Source organism: Pinus tabuliformis, chromosome X (genome assembly GCF_031772625.1).
Source record: "Pinus tabuliformis cultivar Carrire ecotype Pingquan chromosome X, CPIR1, whole genome shotgun sequence".
NCBI classification, from domain to species: Eukaryota; Viridiplantae; Streptophyta; class Pinopsida; order Pinales; family Pinaceae; genus Pinus; species Pinus tabuliformis.
In genome coordinates this window covers 1,178,857,235-1,178,871,718 of record NC_142308.1, presented here as the reverse complement: position 1 = coordinate 1,178,871,718, position 14,484 = coordinate 1,178,857,235, and positions in this window count along the sequence as shown.

Sequence of the window (14,484 nt, the reverse complement as noted above, 5' to 3'; positions counted from 1 at the left end):
ATCTACCTAGATAATTTCCATGAATGTTACATTGTGGCCACTGATCTCTGGTGTTTCCGTGCGGCCACTGATCTCTAGTGTTTCGGTGAACGTGTTCCACTGAAGGAAATGATCCCTTAAAGTGGATCTACCTAGATCCCTTAAATTGGATCTAGCTAGATAATTTCCATGAATGTTCTTAAAGTGGATCTACCGAGATCCCTTAAATTGGATCTACCTAGATAATTTCCATGAATGTTACATTGTGGCCACTGATCCCTGGTGTTTCTGTGTGGCCACTGATCTCTGGTGTTTTTGTGAACGTGTTTATGTAGTGTTTTTGTGAACGTGTTTATGTAGTGTTTTTGTGAACGTGCTTATGTGAATGTTACATTCTGGCCATTGATTTGTTCTCCTTGGGGTTAGGCTCCACTAATGAGATGGAAGGAAATGATCCCTTAAAGTGGATCTACCCAAATAATTTCCATGAATGTTACATTGTGGCCACTGATCTCTAGTGTTTTTGTGAACGTGTTTATGTGAATGTTACATTCTGGCCATTGATCTGTTCTCCTTGGCGTTAGGCTCCACTAATGAGATGGAAGGAAATGATCCCTTAAAGTGGATCTACCCAGATAATTTCCATGAATGTTACATTGTGGCCACTGATCTCTGGTGTTTCCATGAACGTTACATTCTAGCCATTGACCTATGGTGTCTGTGAACCACACATGAAAAATAAAATTAATATGTGGCACTTAAAAAATATGAACAAATTTCAATGTGGATCATAGATAAAATATTTCAATAGGCATGTTAAGTAAAATATTTCAATGTGAAAACAAAAATCTATGTATACATTATATAAAGCAACTAAAAAAAGTAAAATCATATGACTAAAACATTTCAAATAGTCTTACTATTCTATATTTGTATTCTTTTCCAGGTATACTTTTCTTTCAATTTTGTATGAAATCTAATAAAGATTTATTGGAATCTCAATCTATTTATACATTCAAAAATGTAATAAAAATGATATATAAAATATTACATTGAGGAATTCAACCCTATGTGTGATATACAACAAAAAGAGTTCATTGGAGCTAGCATTTCGTGGAGGGAAAAGGTTCTTATTGCTCAATTAAGGACCAACTCACGTCAACTTCGGTGTGAAACAGGACTGTGGAAAAGGCCTAAAGAAGCTTCGGAAGAACGAGTGTGTACATTTTGCACGTCTCTAGTTATGGAATCGGAAAAACCTTTCATTTTGGAATGTGATGCATTCAAAGACATCGGAGAAAGTTATGAGAACATGTTAGCATCAGCTTCTTGGCATTGTCTTTTTAGCTAGGGGGTTGTTGGAAAATTGGGTCAGCTCATCATTGTTGGAAGATTGGGCCAGCTCATCATCAATTTGAATCGGAAAGGGATTGAATTGCAAAAAAACGAAAAACAAGAAACTAATGGTCTCATAAACTATTTTTAGTCTAATAAACCTTAAAATATCATTTCATTTTTCATTATATAAAGTAGTAAATAAAACCAAAATTTTCAATTTTTTATTTTTTACACTTCAAAAAATTACATTTAAAAAAAATAATTCAATGTTAAGAATCCATAAATATTTTATTAATATTTTATTTAATTTTAATATGAAATATATATTTTTACAATTTTAATATATTATACATTCATGTATACTAAACCGTACATTCTTAACTTAATATAAATATAAATAAATTTATGTTAATAATACACTATTAATTATTATATTTAGTTTTTGACACGGTTATAATAATTATATATTTTATTTTCATTATAATTTTGAATAAATTTATATTTATGTTACTGTAATACCTCCTCAGCTTTGGTATATACCCAGTTATACTCATAATAATTTTATACTTTATTTGTATTAACATTAGTATATAGTTTTTGACACAGTTATAATAATTATATATTTTATTTTCATTATAATTTTGAATAAATTTATGTTTATGTTTATCTAATACCTCAGCTTTGGTATATACCCAGTGATACTCATAATAATTTAATACTTTATTCATTTAACATAGCGACTTCCCGAACTGATAACTAAGATAATACACCCCCGGCTTTGTCCCATCCCCCAAGTTGCTCATGATGATTACAACGCTTATTTATTGAATTTGCCGTGTCAAACTGTCAAAACGCGTTCTTATTTACATTGACCATCTGACCATCTCAACTTGGAAAAATGGGAATAAGCTTCATATGGGTAATTTAATATGTCGAAAATGAACAAATTATAGCTTTGAGTGGAACCATAATTCATTGGAACCATGATTCATTACTAGAAAGCAAAAACAATTTGTTTATAATAAATTTTATTACTAAACCAATTTTATTTTTAATAAGTTTATTCAAAATAAAATGAGACTAAGAACACTCTTGAATTTTAATTTTCGGGAATATTTTGAAATGTAATAAATTCGAATGAAATCAATTATTTTCCTAGATTAATATCAATCAAATTTTTTTAATTTTAAGATGTTCCAAATTTTATGATTTTAAAATATTCAATGCAGATAAAGATGATCTATAAATTTACATTTATTTATTTTTTAGGTTTAAACAGCTAAAAAAATTGATATTTTAGTGATATTTTGGATCTTCTTGTATAAGAATTTGGCCGAAAAAATTTGAAGTGAAATCTTAATTTGTGTTATTAGTCCCTGCCTGGGACTATTGGCGATCAATCGATCGCTCACCGAGTAGTTTGACCGTTATATTTTTATTATATTGGCATTTTAACCTAAGTCTAAGCAAAGTTTTGGTGCGGAAAATTATTGGAGTCTTATTACCGGCTTCACGTTGTTCGATGCAAAGGACGGCAAGTTGGTTTGTCGTAAGTCCTGATCGCCACGAATCGAAACCCTTGTCATTCAATTCGTCTGTCACCAATTTAATCGCTGGTACCAGATGGCATGGCTATGGTTCGATGCAAAGAATGGCAAGTTGGTTTGTCGTAAGTCGTGATCACCACGAATCCAAACCCTTGTCATTTAATAGCTGGTACCAGATGGCATGGCTATGGTTCAAGTGTTTTCCGCTTTATATCGCAACTACTATAACTCTCTCTTCATTATGAGTATTGTAATATTGTTCGTTTCCAACCTTGCAAATGCCTATCTAAAACTTCTGAGATTGGTGTTTTCCGTGTTGTAGTTGTTCCGTATTCAGAATTTGTTTACAGCATTTTTATTCAATAAGTTCCCTTTTTTTGTTCCTTCGCATTACCGAGAAGGATTAAGCAAAAGGAATTTATGAACAAGTTTCATATGCTTCAACAGTTCGACAACGTTGGGAACTTTTATTTATACAGGTATTATGAAAGTTAATTTCCATTGTTAGATGCAAACTCTCGGTTTATACATATATATTGTTTTTAAAACGCGAACTTCTAATTGTGGACTTCTCCCAGTTAGGGTAGGCAAAGAAGAAGACTCTGGGATGAAGAGTTAGAGGAACACTTGCTCAATTCGTCGTGTATCGTGCTGGAAGTTCAGCCGCTTTATCGGGTACTTGAACTAGTCTAGGGTTTTTCTATCAAGGTTTTATGGCTGATGAGTTTCGACTCCAGGGAACGATTTTGTTTGAACATGCTTGTTATTTATATGCAGTCTTAATTCCTTATTTTGAATGTAAAGTTCGCCAACCCATAATGGTAGTATGTATTTGAGTTAGGAAAGACATTGCAAGGTCGAGGTTTGTTCGTCTCTGTCCCTTTTAATGGACTTAGAGTGATCTAGCTCGGCCTTCGAGGATATGCTGTAGAGGCCAGTCTTTAGACTTCGATATTGACTGTTAGTGACTATTTGAAATATTCATATGTTTTAATCGTAATTATTTTTTTGATAACCCCATCAGGGATTTCTAAATGAAAATACAGTGTTTTCCGCTTTATATCGCAACTACTGTAACTCTCTCTTCATTCTGAGTATTGTAATATTGTTCGTTTCCAACCTTGCGAAATGCCTATCTAAGACTTCTGAGATTGGTGTTTTCCGTGTTGTAGTTGTTCCGGTATTCAGAATTTGTTTACAACATTTTATTCAATAATTTCCCTTTTTTTGTTCCTTCGCATTACCGAGAATGATTAAGCAAAAGGAATTTATGAACATGTTTCATATGCTTCAACAGTTCGACAACGTTGGGAACTTTCATTTATACAGGTATTATGAAAGTTAATTTCCATTGTTAGATGCAAACTCCCGGTTTATACATATATATTGTTTTTAAAATGCGAACTTCTAATTGTGGACTCCTCCCAGTTAGGGTGGAGGTTTTTGCAGGCGAAGAAGACTCTGGGATGACGAGTTAGAGGAACACTTGCTCAATTCGTCGTGTATCGTGCTGGAAGTTCAGCCGCTTTATCAGGTACTTGAACTAGTCTAGGGTTTTTCTATCAAGGTTTTATGGCTGATGAGTTTCGACTCCAGGGAACGATTTTGTCTGAACATGCTTGTTATTTATATGCAGTCTTAATTCCTTATTTTGAATGTAAAGTTCGCCAACCCATATTGGTAGTATGTATTTGAATTAGGAAAGACATTGCAAGGCCGAGGTCTGTTTGTCTCTGTCCCTTTTAATGGACTTAGAGTGATCTAGCTCGGCCTTCGAGGAGATGCTGTAGAGGCCAGTCTTTAGACTTCAATATTGACTGTTAGTGACTATTTGAAATATTCATATGTTTTAATCGTAATTGTTTTTTTGATAACCCCATCGGGGATTTCTAAATGAAAATACAGTGTTTTCGCTTTATATCGTAACTAGTTTAACTCTCTCTTCATTCTGAGTATTGTAATATTGTTCGTTTCTGACCTTGCGAAATGCCTATCTGAGACTTCTGAGATTGGTGATTGCCTGGGACTATTGGCGATCGATCGATCGCTGGCCGAGTAGTTTGACTGTTATATTTTTATTATATTGACATTTTAACCTAAGTCTAAGCAAAGTTTTGGTGTGGAAAATTATTGGAGTCTTATTACCAGCTTCACGTTGTTCGATGCAAAGGACGGCAAGTTGGTTTGTCGTAAGTCGTGATCGCCACGAATCCAAACCCTTGTCATTCAATTCGTCTGTCACCAATTTAATGGCTGGTACCAGATGGCATGGCTATGGCTCAAGTGTTTTCCGCTTTATATCGCAACTACTGTAACTCTCTCTTCATTCTGAGTATTGTAATATTGTTCGTTTCCGACCTTGCGAAATGCCTATCTGAGACTTCTGAGATTGGTGTTTGCCATGTTGTAGTTGTTCCGGTATTCAGAATTTGTTTACAGCATTTTTATTCAATAAGTTCCCTTTTTTTGTTCCTTCGCATTACCGAGAATGATTAGGCAAAAGGAATTTAGGAACAAGTTTCATATTCTTCAACAATTCGACAACGTTGGGAACTTTCAATTTATACATGTATTATGAAAGTTGATTTCCATTACGAGATGCAAACTCCCGGTTTATACTTATATATTGTTTTAAAATGCAAACTTCTAATTGTGAACTCCTCCCAGTTCGGGTGGAGGTTTTTGTAGACGAAGCAGACTCCTGGATGAAGAGTTGGAGGAACACTTGCTCAACTCGTCATGTATCGTGCTGGAAGTTCACCCGCTTTATCGGGTACTTAAACTAGTCTAGGGTTTTTCTATCAAGGTTTTATGGCTGATGAGTTTCGACTCCAGGGAACGATTTTGTCTGAACATGCTTGTTATTTATATGCAGTCTTAATTCCTTATTTTGAATCTAAAGTTCGCCAACCCATAATGGTAGTATGTATTTGAGTTAGGAAGGACATTGCAAGGCCGAGGTCTATTCCTCTCTGTCCCTTTTAATGGAATTAGAGTGATCTAGCTCGGCCTTCGAGGATATGCTCTTGAGGCCAGTCTTTAGACTTGGATATTGGCTGTTAGTGACTATTTGAAATATTCATATGTTTTAATCATAATTATTTTTTTGATAACCCCATCGGGGATTTCTAAATGAAAATACAGTGTTTTCCGCTTTATATCGCAACTACTGTAACTCTCTCTTCATTTTGAGTATTGTAATATTGTTCGTTTCCGACCTTGCGAAATGCCTATATGAGACTTTTGAGATTGGTGTTTGCCGTGTTGTAGTTGTTTTGGTATTCAGAATTTGTTTAGAGCATTTTTATTCAATAAGTTCCCCCTTTTTGTTCCTTCGCATTACCGAGAATGATTAAGCAAAAGGAATTTATGAACAGGTTTCATATGCTTCAACAGTTCGACAACGTTGGGAACTTTCATTTATACAAGTATTATGAAAGTTAATTTCCATTGTTAGATGCAAACTCCCGGTTTATACATATATATTGTTTTTAAAATGTGAACTTCTAATTTTGGACTCCTCCCAGTTAGGGTGGAGGTTTTTGTAGGCAAAGAAGACTCTGGGATGACGAGTTAGAGGAACACTTGCTCAATCGTCGTGTATCGTTCTGGAAGTTCAGCCGCTTTATTGGGTACTTGAACTAGTCTAGGGTTTTTCTATCAAGGTTTTATGGCTGATGAGTTTTGACTCTAGGGAACGATTTTGTCTGAACATGCTTGTTATTTATATGCAGTCTTAATTCCTTATTTTGAACGTAAAGTTCGCCAACCCATAATGGTAGTATGTATTTGAGTTAGGAAAGACATTGCAAGGCCGAGGTCTGTTCGTCTCTGTCCCTTTTAATGGACTTAGAGTGATCTAGCTCGGCCTTCGAAGATATGCTCTAGAGGCCAGTCTTTAGACTTCGATATTGACTATTAGTGACTATTTGAAATATTCATATGTTTTAATCGTAATTATTTTTTTGATAAATGAAAATACAGTGTTTTCCGCTTTATATCGCAACTACTGTAACTCTCTCTTCATTTTGAGTATTGTAATATTGTTCATTTGCGACCTTGCGAAATGCCTATCTGAGACTTCTGAGATTGGTGTTTGCCGTGTTGTAGTTGTTCCGGTATTCAGAATTTGTTTAGAGCATTTTTATTCAATAAGTTCCCTTTTTTTTTTCCTTCGCATTACCGAGAATGATTAAGCAAAAGGAATTTATGAAGATTATTTAGTGTTTTCTGTTTTATACCACAACTATTCATTCTGAGTATTATAATATTGTTCATTCTAAGTATTATAATATTATTCGTTTCTGACCTTGCAAAAATGCCTATCCGAGACTTCTGAGGTTGGCGTTTTCCGTGTTGTAGTTGTTCCAGTATTCATAATTTGTTTAGAGCATTTTTATTCAATAATTTCCTTTTCTTTGTTCCTTCACATTACCCAGAATGATTAAGCAAAAGGAATTTATGAAGATTATTTGTCTTGGTTCGTTTTCTCTGAACTCAGGGTTTCATCGCTGTCTAGAATATATTTATATGTGTGGTATTTGTATGACTATTATGATATAGTGAATGCTTTCAGCTAACTGTTATACAACCATATGGTTGCTCTTCTATGACCCTACTACTATTCAGGATTTGTTTACTTTAGTCGAAGTTTTTGTGTTAATGTCCGTAAGAAAAGTAATTCTGGAAAGAAAAAGTATTTCTGGATGAATAAGTCTTTTTTCCCTTATACTTGCATGGTTTTCATTACAGAATTTACACCTTCGATAGCCTAATTTCTAATACTAGTATAATCTAACTCGTTTTCCTTTCTTAATGCTGGAATTCCCATGTTCAAACTCTATATTTTGTTTATTATTATTTCTTTCTACAAGCTTTCTCATTCTAATTGGTACCTTTACCAGTTCTTGTTATCCTTCTACCTGTTTATTTTCATAAAAGTTATTTGCAGACTACCCTACTATTTCTCATGGTAATTTGTCATTTTCTACACTCTAAGAGCATTTGACCTGTAGATATAATTATTTATGAAGATACATAATTTGCTTCAGTCTAGTAACTTCGACATGTAGATATATATATACAAATACATAACAAATTTTCTAAATCACTTTATAAGATAGTTTTACTTATCTGGCTCACTACAATTATACAGTTTTTTTCGTGCTGAAAAATAAATCCAGTGACAACATTTCTCTCTTTGGCATCACATAATGCATCACTGTAAACAAAACTTTCTTTCTGTGCCTAGGCTCTGTCGTTTCTGGTTCAGATCTATGATTGTTATGGACGGGATTTGCTGTGTGCCACGATTACAGAGGAATTATAGTTGGGCAAAATTCCAGGCTGCCAAATCTTTACAGATCATGTTGTGATTGTCTGATGCCTGTACCAATTATGCCCTCAAATTGTTTGCAGAATGACAAACAGTATTATTTTTCAGAAACTCTTTTTCATTCGGATTAGGTTTTTGCCATGAATATTAGTAATTTGTCAACATTCAGATTAGGTTTTTGAGGTTCAAGATTTTTGTTTTCAGGATATATGATTCTCAATACTGTTAATTTCTGGTATGTTTTTTCTTAATTTCACACAACAGGTTAACTCTCTATTAATGTTAAGGTATCCGCTCATCAAGTTTATGTTATTTTGTTTCCTTTGTAATTTGCAAATTAAAGCATACGAACAGTTCCTATATTGTTCTGCTTCATCAATCGTCAAAAATTAAAAGCAAGCATGTTAGCTAACTCACATCTCACATCTTTTCTTGAAGCTTCTCAAATTCCTGTTGTTCTATCGCTTATTTTTCAGTGCTCATAACTCATGACAATCCAAGTGATGTTATAAAGGCAATATACAACATTGGGCAACATGTTTAAGTAGTAAAATATAGATTTCAATAGACAATCTATTGTTATTTTATTTCACAAATGCAATCGACAATAATGTTAACTTTCCGAAATATTCTTAAAGTTATGGTGCATTTTTTCATTTTGTCTTTCCACTGCTTCCTTTTGTTAACTTGCAAGAAATATTCTTAAAGTTATGCTGCATTTTTTCATTATGTCTTTCCACTGTTTCCATTTCCAATTTCTTTGTTATTTATAAATATGACTTGTTGCTAGAAATTTGATATTTGTTTGGCAACATAATGCAAGAGCCTATTTTTTTAATATATATATTTTGTTCGAAACAATCATCTTCACTTTTTGCTAATTTGATCAATATTTATTGCAAAGCTGCAGAAGACAATTGCAGAAGGCAACTCTGGTAAGCAATTGCAAATGATGGAAGAAATAATAGATGTTGACAGTTACAAATTCAGATTGCAATGCATTTTGCCTGACAACATTGATATTGTATTAAAAAGAAATGGTCTTTTTATACTAAAAGCATTTTCATATACTGTAGGAGATTGTCTATTTGATTGATTCGAAATGCTTCTACATTTTCGTTATACTTCAAATGAACTGCGAAATGGGTTAATAGAACACTTTCTTTTTGCTTAAACAACAATGATGTTGAAGAAATAGAGTCATATGAGTATGAACTAGCACCTGACTTCCTATACGAGTTACATGGTGTTAATGATATTGGTACATATCTTCATAAAATGCGTTGTTCTGCATCTACAAATATAAAGGAGTCTGACTGAGGTTTATGGGGTGATACCTTTTGCATACGTTGGTTAGCTAAATGGCTAGATATATCAATTGCAGTTTGGTCATTGACAAGAAAAACAAGATATTTGCTTTTTAATCAACATGAAAATGCAATTCCATATTGCATTCTCTTTCATGATGCAAATCCTGTTAGTGATCATTATGAACCATTGGTTTACCAAAAGTTTCCAATATGCATTTGCAGCCAGTCTAATATCTACTTGTCACCTATTTGCAAAGATATTGAAAGCCACTGGATGCATATTGCAAATAATATGCTTTTAAATGAATTAACAATCGCAAACCAAATGACATCTAATTGTGGTGACAATCTCTTTAATGCAATTTGCTATTTAGTAGCAACAGAATTCGATGCAGAGTGTTTGCGACTTTACATTGTGCAATCTTTTTGCAATGCACTTATGCATAAGAATCGAGATGCATTACATTGTTTAGAACAATACCTAGTAGTTGATGTGATACACTATGCAATGAATAACAACTGGCAACAATATCTCATAAATATGGCAATGCCATATGATAAAGGACAGGTAGAAGGCGGACCATTCTGTTTGCAACGGATATCTGTGTTATTCAAAGTCAATATCCAGGTATGGTCCTCTGTTGCTAATAACTTTGTCAGTTACAATTCTGCTTATTCGACATGCAATCATATTGTTAACATCATGTCATTCAGGACAGATACATCACATATTCACTACCACGCAATGATACAAAAATATGTTCACAATTCTCAACAAGTGCACATGGAAGCAAAAGAGGATTGTAATCAATTGCATCATAAGCATATACTAGAAAAACAACAATGTATATCTCAAGTACATTTTAACAATAATATTGCATTTGAGATAGCATCTCATTTAGAACAAATGCAGCCAACTAAGCATCGTAGGCTCAATTATCACAAACTAAAGCAATTCATACGTACAAAACGCAAATGCAATGACATATGCAAAAAAGCATTTTCTAATAAGAAGTCAAGAATTACAAGCAAGAAAAATGCAGTACAGATTTATATGGAAAAAGTCGAAGACACGCCTAGGAATACATGTGCAGTTTGTACCAGATTGCATTTTGCAAAAAATATTAGATTCTTCACTATAGAGTTGCAAGAAAAGCATATGAATTTGACATTGAACAATAGCACCTTCAGCAATGAAAACATATGTGTTCCTTGCAAAAAAGCACTCAAGAATGGAAAGCTACCACAATTTGCAACGCTTGAACAAATAAGACGTAACATTCCATTGCCAACTGTAAATACACTTTCAGATCTAGAAGAAAGACTTGTGTCATTGAGAATTGCATTTGCACAAATCAGACAATGGGGATATAGGCGATCACAAATTGGCTTAACAGGATCAATTATTAATGTACCAGTTCATATGGACGTTGTGCAAAAATCATTGCCACAATATATAAGTGACACAATGACAATTGCAGTTGCATTAAAAGGACGATTGCAATACAAAAATGCATACCAAACAGGTAAAGTACGTCCAATTATTGTCATGAAAGCATTGAACGAACTATGTTCTAGAAGTCTTTATAAAGCTCAGAACATTTGTATAAACGAGAATTGGGCCCATGTTTTACAAGAGAATAATGAATACATTGTACAAAATTCAAGCAGCGACAATGAAAGTGATACAGACAGTGATGCAAATAACGAAACACCTACTAAAACATGGTGCATGGATTAATAGAGTCACAATGCATCTACGATTGGCAAGACAAGATTATTGAACTGGCACCTGCTGAAGGACAACGACCACTAGGCATTTTCAAGGACAAATATGCAGAAGAAATGAACTTTCCAACATTATTTTATGGCGACGCACGTGATCATGACATCACAAATAGGTTTAGTTACCAAAAAATTGTACAATGGGAATTGTTACAAGCAAGTGGTGACTTCTCATATCATACAACAAATTTGTTTTTCAAGACAATGCGAATAATAATTGATAAAGTGCTTTCTTGCATATGGGTACGAATAAGAAAAGGACAACTAAAAGGCAGGAAAATATTAGCAAAAGATGTCAAGTATCGAGAAAATTTGGAAAAGTTATTGAAATCTGATATTGGATACATAGATTCCAAAAAAATTCGCATGTCTTTTGATCATTTGGAACAAATTAAGAAAAACATATTTGCAATGATACGACAATTGGGGCCTCCAACTTTCTTTGTGACATTTACAAGTGCAGAACATCGATGGAAACCATTAGTAGATACACTCGTCACCTTGTTTAGAAATAAAGCAAATAAAAATGCTATTGATATATTAGAAGATGATGACATTGACTACCTTATAAGAAAATATCCAGTCACATGTAGCCAGTACTATAGACATAGAATTAATGCTGTAAAGCAATTGATATGTCAAGATACTACATTCTTTGGAAAAATATCCGATTACTATTTCGTAACAGAATTCCAAAATAGAGGAACTGAACATGAACATGGACTGTTATGGATAGAGAATGCTCCAATATATGGAAAACAAAGCAATTCAGGAATTGAGAAGTTTCTTGACAATTACGTAACTTGTATTACAGATCATTTGGACCCAGATGTTGCTAAATTGCATAAACATCACCATACAAGAAGTTGTAAGAAGTGAAAAAATTCAAACTGCAGATACAACTTCCCCATGCCACCAATGAAATCAGCAATGATCATCGAGCCAACCAATGCACAAAATAAAAAATCGTAGAGAAATCAATATCACTTTTCGCATTCTTGGAGCAAACAAACTACAATGATTCAATAACCCATGACAATTTCCTCCTAGAAATAGGACTACTAGAAAGTGAGTACATAGAACTATTACAACATACAATAAAGCAACCAACAATTTTCCTGAAATGAAAACCTTCTCACATTTGGAATAACAGTTTTGTGAAGGCTATGCCTACTTTATGGAATGCAAATACAGATGCACAATTTGTGCTAAATGCATATGCCGCAGCATCATATTGTAGTTCATATATGACCAAAATTGACAAGTCTATGACAAATGCATTTAGAAGAATACGCAAAGAGCATCAGAAAGATGAAATTGATGCTATGCAAATGATTCGTAAACTTGGAAATACATTGCTCAATCTACAGCAAATGTCAGTTCAAAAAGCAGTGCATATAACACTTTCATTTCCATTGAGTTGTAGTTCAAGGGAATGTATATTTGTAAACACATCTCCAGTTGATGAATGCACATTTATGCTTAAACCGCCTATTCTTTTGAAACAAGAACCTGATGATTCAGAAGATGTTATGTGCCATTCCATTATTGACTACTACATTGGATGCCCAAGTTCCATTAGCAAAATCTGTCTTGCAGAATTTGTATCAAATTACAGGAAAGATGGCACACCCAAATCTAAAAGGAAAAAACCAAATGTTATACGATTTGTCAAATATAACAAACACAATGATTTTGAAAACTTCTGGCGAGAGAAATTATTATTATATATGCCATTTGAAAATTGTGAAAATACATTGAAACAAGAATTGTCTACATGGCTCTATGCATATACATTACATGAAAAAACAATTCAAGTCAATGAAGCCAAATTTACATATAACATCAATCCAACATGGGGTGATTTAGAGACTGCAACAAATGAGCAAATTAGTTCTTTGAATACTAACCAAATGAACATGCGAAACCAAGAGAACAGTTCCCATTATGAGGAATATGATTTTCAATCGGACTTGCAATTTCCAAAACAGTTTGAAATGAAGAAAAAAATCAATCTTGGATTTCAAATTACTGCCCATCCATTTTTAATGGAGAACAATGAGTATTACAAACTTAGAAGAATCTTTAACAAAGAGCAACAAGCAATTGTAAAAGACGTTGCAATTAAAAAAAAAAAAAAAACCAAGGAGCCAATTTACCTTTTTATTACAGGCGGAGCAGGCGTAGGTAAAACACTCATAGCAAAAGCAATTTTCCAAATGCTTATACGAATTTATGATTCACAAAACACAACTGATCCTATGAAACCAAAAGGTCTAATATTAGCATACACAGGAAAAGCTGCATATAATGCAGGTGGAACAACAATCCATTCTGCATTGCTAATGCCTTTTAACAAGTCTCAACTGTTCTCACTCAGCAAAGAAGTATTGGACAACTTATCAAAGCTATATCAAGAATTGCAGCTAGCTTTCATAGATGAGATTTCGATGATTGGTAGTCGGTTCTTATATTCTATTGAAAGTAGATTCAGAAACATAAAACATGTCCAAACCAAATACTTTGGGAACATTGACATCATATTTTGTGGTGATTTCTATCAAGCACAACCTATTCAAGACTCTCTTATTTTTGAACAACCAAGAATCAACAATCAAACAATAACACATGATTTCTGGAAGGATAATGTCAAGTGCTTCCAATTGCATATGACTATGTGACAAACAAATAAGAGATTCATATCAGTGTTAAATAGAATGCGAACAAATTGTCAAACATCTGATGATATAACATATATGAATACAAGTTGCATGCGCCCTGTACCAAATGATCCGACATTTCCCTATTTATTTTACAAAAACAAAGATGTTGCAATGCATAACAAGAAAATGTTAATGCTGATGCCTGGCAAAGAAATTTTAATTAATGCAATTGATGAAAATGAGGAGAATAACGTCAATTTCCCAACCCATCAACATACAGCTATTTTGCCTTCACACCTTCTGATAAAGTTGAACATGTTAGTTGAAATGTATGCTTGCAATTATGATGCACCAGATGGGCTAGTGAATGGTGCAGATGGAATAGTTAAAGCATATACCCATACAGATAAGGTCGATGTTCTATGGATTAAGTTCCATGACCCTAATATTGGTCATCGACAATCTAGAAAACTAGCTCATTTGTATACTTTAGACATAGCACATGATTGGACACAATACTGCGAATA